This window comes from Austrofundulus limnaeus, unplaced genomic scaffold, assembly GCF_001266775.1.
Source record: "Austrofundulus limnaeus strain Quisiro unplaced genomic scaffold, Austrofundulus_limnaeus-1.0 Scaffold2860, whole genome shotgun sequence".
Lineage (NCBI taxonomy): Eukaryota > Metazoa > Chordata > Actinopteri > Cyprinodontiformes > Rivulidae > Austrofundulus > Austrofundulus limnaeus.
Window position 1 is genome coordinate 5,281 of NW_013955262.1, and position 5,424 is coordinate 10,704.

At 37.8% G+C, this 5,424-nt stretch overlaps 1 long non-coding RNA gene across 1 annotated transcript; it reads right to left on the reverse strand.

Moving 5' to 3' along the window:
- Positions 1–196: 196 nt before the first annotated feature.
- Positions 197–1,021, reverse strand: LOC106511500 (uncharacterized). The gene is made up of 2 exons (XR_001309533.1): positions 820–1,021; positions 197–645 (listed from the first exon to the last, which is right to left on the reverse strand). It is a non-coding gene; the product is annotated as an uncharacterized LOC106511500 (long non-coding RNA).
- Positions 1,022–5,424: the final 4,403 nt, after the last annotated feature.

Below are 5,424 nucleotides of genomic sequence, written 5' to 3' on the forward strand. Positions count from 1 at the left end.
ACCATAGACTTTGCATGTAAACCTGCTGCTCCTGACGCTGAAATCGCGTTCGGTGTGAACGCACCATAACCCCACATTCATTTTTTTTACGTAGACCAACACTGTTGTGTCGGGAGCAGACATTTGTTGCAGTGGAAATGTTCATGAAAAAGCCTGATGCCTTTTTCTGCTGCAGTTAAAAGGTGCATACACCTTGTGAGGGTGTAACAAGCCCACCTTTATTTTTCATTTGAAGCAGCTGATACAAATCATCATATTGAGGTTGGACAGCATTAGAGACCAAAGATGATTTACACACATCACAACACACCTCAGTTACAATCTGACGCACCATAAAACCTGCAATGTATGTTATGATGTTCATAGCAAACGGAGCAAGTTTTGGTGAGATCTATGTGCTGTATGTGAGGTCGATGTTGTTGTCCATAAAATGTGAAAAATAAATTTATTTACTGTTACAGAGCTTTAGGAAGCAATCCACAAAGCAAATGTCAGGGTGTTTTTCTTTCTTTTTTCTTTTGCTTAATAAATTTAGATAATTAACAATGTGTCTGTTGTGTAAATATTACATACTTACTGTTACAAAACTTTAGTAAGCAATCAGGAGTACAAATCAACTCTTCTGTCTTTGTTTTAATGGCACACCTTGACCCAACAGAAATACAAAAAACACACACAAAAGTTTAATTTCACCCTCCAGCAGTGGGAGATTTCATGTACTTCACAATTGATTTTGATCCATTTCTTGTCAGTACTAATTCTGAACATAAACACAATGCTAAACATAGCCTTCTTATTTAAAAGGAAAAAAAAACTTACCAATGAAATGTTATGAGGTCCGAACATTTTCCACTACGATTGCTACAAGCGAACGCTGCACAGTGACAAGTCATTGCGGGTCTGTGTCAACGGTTGAATGACTGTGTCAAGATGGAGTCGAGTTCAGCGTACCCAAAGTCACATGATAGCCCCTCTAGTAAATATAACTCATTGACTAAAGTAAACACAAAGATGGCTGTCAGTGCTTTTAGAAATCAAGCCAAAAACAGATCAACTATTTATTTAGAGTTATTCTAATAAATTAAAAACAAACTTCAAAACAGGAAATATAGAATAAACTTTAAAATTGTATAAATATAAAAAACGTAAACATATCTGCCTGTCAGATCACTTCCTGCTTCGTCTCTGCCTTTGATCTGTCTTCAAAAGTGATCCAGTATTTACCAACACTGATGATTAACCCCTGCTTTTTTCTCAACAGTACAATAGAGCGCATAATCACATTGTGTTGGCCATAAGCTCAGCTGCAGCATGATTATATTCAGGTAGATGACTGCTACTATAAATCACACAATTACTGCTTTTTCACCCAGGTTTTCTGACTCACTGAACAACTGTTTACTGATTTTTTTCCCTTTTTTCCCACCTCAGCCACAAGGGGGCAGTACTGGATGGCAGTAAGACAAAAAACTTTTTTAACAAAAATGTCTAATGAAGATTTCAGATTGTGGTAAAGAAAATAAATCGTAATTTTCTGACAGCATCTGATGAAGTCTTCAGTGTCCAGCTCAGCCTTGTATCAATGTGTTTGAGTCTCTGCAGAGATGTAAATGCACTGTAGTTGCTGAGACACGGTTAAAATGAGGATCAGAGGCCGATTTTTAAGTATGAAGCAGTCATGAGATGTGAATAATGAAATGCCGCGCTGCAGATCTTCATCATTGAAGTTTATGTTCTATAATATTTGCAGAGATCTGCATAGATCTCAACAATCCCAATAAGTCATTGAGTCAGATTATGTGCCAGTGGGCAAACAGGCGCCTACAAGTCCGTCATTTATGGATAAAATCATAACACAGAAGCGTTTGTTGGGTTTTATTTTGCTCCGAGCGCTGCCGTCCTGATCGCATCTTCTCCGTCTTTCAGTCTGGTGGTAACCTTGACTTGACTGTGTCTTCCTGGAACTGGTGTGGGATTTGTCATGTGAAAGAATAAATGCAGCCACTGCTGCAGGGACTGCAGCTGGGTCTGCTGTGGATATGAGTGATCTGTGTGAAACGTAGCAAGTTAATGGAACCATTCATGCCTCTTTTTGGTCCTAGTGTATGATCAGTTCTTTTAACTGTCTTCCTTATGACATTTTTAACATTTACTATTAACAAATGAGCAGCCAGCACCTATACCCTAACAAACACGTAGAAGAAAATTCCAGGTTATTTCAAATGATCCAGCCTTACCAGAAAAGTTTAAAGTGCTCGTGACATCAAAGTTTTTGCAATAAATATGACTGCATTTTTGGAAAGATAACATCGACAACACATTGTGAAAAAAAATTTCAATGCCGCTGAGATGAATAGTAGTTGAGATATTCACATGTGAAGTAACAGGAAGTGATGTCAAAGGGGAATGTCTACATGTAAGCAGAGCATCGCTACAATGGCTGACAACTCAGACGGTAGAGAAGAATCTGATGTTTCTTTAGATCAGTGGTGCCCAAAAATGGCCCGCCAAGCCGTTTGATTTGGCCCTCCAGCAGTTGTCCTGGTTACTGGATTATAATCTGTTGTCTTATGTAGAAACACTATATTTCCACTTAGACTTTTATTGGTCCAATTACATTATAAATACAAGGAGCTGTAGTCAGATAGTCTTAACCCATGACACTCACTTTGTCTTTGAATTATGTTAAGATTAAATATAAAATACAATTAACTACAAGAGACATTTAGATTAGATTTAAGTCCATATCTAGATTTGCACACCTTATAAGACCCCACATGCTTATTTTTTATTATGAAAAGGTCCCTTGAGCCTTTGCTGCCCGAGCATATGTTGAATTTTCTTCATGTCCATAGCCTGAAAAAGCAAGCAAACAAACAAAAGAATGTGGGCAACCACATTGGCTGCTAGCTTAATCATGAAAAATAGACAACTTTACTTAAGATGTATTTGCATTTCTTATATTATTGCATTTGGCCCGCGGCCCTCAAGTTGTTTTTTATTTTGGCCCTCTCAGGGAACATGTTTGGGCACCCCTGCTTTAGATTATTTGGAGTCACTATCAAAGGAGAGAGGGATTACATAAATATTGTTTCAATGAACAAAGACCGTGGAGTTTTCTTAGAGTTCCCCTTTGGTGTCACTTCCTGTTTCCCTCTCGCTGAGCCAAGTTCAACAAAACAAAATGACAGAAATGAAAAATGACAAAATGACTAACAAAATGAATGAAATCATGTTTATTATGTCAAGTTTCTCAAAGATGATTTCTTTCACTTTTTGTATTTGAAGGATATTCATTTCACAGGCAGTTTAAGAAAATAAAAGTCCTCTCTAATCCACTTAATATCTGTAGGTGGAGCAGCAGATTTCCAGTTTGACAGTTTTAGCCTCCTGGTCAGCAGAGTTGTGAATGCTGCTGAGTTCTTATTAGCAGGAGAGAGAGAGTAATGTTTTTTTTACATTGTCCAGTTTCAACACGACTCACATTGTCCTAAATTGGACCTGGTCACATGATCTCAGTAGTTTTACATACAGTACGAGTGTCGCAGCAACTTAGGTGGGTCGACATAGTGCAACCACCTAAAACTTACACTCAACAAATAAATAAAAGAGAAAGAATGTCCTGATGCATCTCAGTAATCCAGGTAAAAAATCAAAAAGAAAAAAATTGTATAGGTCTTCTGGACCCGTCCAGAAGACCTATACAATTTTTTTTCTTTTTAAAAGAGAAAGAAGTCACAAAACATTCACCATTTTCTGCCACTGTTTTCAAAAATGCCATGAAGCCACCTCATCTCTGTTGGTTGGAGATGTAAATCACTTCCATTTGGTCTAGCTCTGTCTTAATTCTGTCTTCAACCAACAAAACAAATCTGCACCTCCTTATAGTACCATTTTACTTGATGTATCATTAATAAACTTAACAGAAAACGTAAGGAAATTTGTGTTTGGTTGATTATTTCTTTGTTGTAACAATGCAAACCGTATACATGATTAGCAGCTCCATTGACATTTGAATGAAATTTATGGAGACCCATGAGGACCTCACTGGTGACACAGATATGAGAGCACTACACTGCGGTTTGCCAAAATCTGTTTTGTGCAAATGACAGGTGGACAGATGATAAATGGTTTTGGTGGTGCTCACCATTCTACTGTTTACAGAAAAAGGAATGAAATCTATAAAGCAAGGAACACAGTACCTACCGTCAAATATGGTGGAGCTTCAAAAATGCTTTGCTGCCTCTGGCACTGGGTGCCTTGACGAAGAGCAAGGTCAGAAAGCAAGACAATGACCCCAAGTAAACTTACAAAAAGCACCCAGAATTGGAAGGAAGCAAATGCTGCACTTCAGTTGTATTCTGAGGTCCAAATTCTGGACTTCTGAATTGAAAGTTTCAACTGGAACACTCTCATCTCAAAATTTCAAGTCAGCAAGTCGGTGCAACACGACCACCCTGTCACATGTAATGTCATCATTTCAACACGGCTGCACATCAACAAAGAATGAAAATCTTTCCGACTTGAGCACTTGTGTGTTGTTTACATTAAATCAGTCTTGTATTTTATTGCGATTTTTATTGCAAGCTCAAAACAGCGCAGAGCATGATTGTGTTATTGTTGCAATACACCGTCAGAGCAAGAAATAAAAATGCTGACAAGATGGAAACTGGAACTCTTTCATCTTCGACTGTCCGACTTCACAGTTTTCAGTTCCGCTGCAACTGGAGCACAGCAAATGTGCTGCAGAGCTCTGAAGTGGCCAGCAAGGAGTTCGGATCTAAATCCCAATGAACACCTGGAGAGATCTAAAAACTGCTGTTGGGACAAGGCTCCCTTCAAATATGAGAGCTGCAGTTTGCAAAAATTCGAGTGCAGAATTCCAGTTGAGAGGTGTAAGAATTGTTGATGGTTATTGGAAACCTTTGATTTTAGGTTTGTTTGCTTTTCCCCCACAAAAGATGTGAAGTTGAGGTGCCAATAATTTTGTCCAGTCTGTTTTTGAAGTTTTGCCTAAAATTATATCCCTTTTGGCTTTTTTTTCTTCTGTTATTTATTTATTTATTTACTTGTGTGTGCTTTAATACACCAAGGACTAAACATGTATAACAAAACACGAGTAATTGCACTATTATTTTCATTCGTGGGTGTCATCACTTTCAACTATGACATGGGACAGACTGTAAATCAAGGGTGGGCAATCCTGGTCCTTGAGGGCTGCAGCCCTGCCTGTTTTACTTTTTTCTCTGCTCAAACACACCTGATTTGAATGAATGGGTGACTATAGCTGTACGGAGTACCGAAACTGACATAATTAAAAATAAAAGCAGAAATATATAAATTGAGTAATAAATAAATACACTTAAAGTGCACCAATAAAATTCAAAAAGGAGAATTTAATTTAAAGTATACATACATATATAT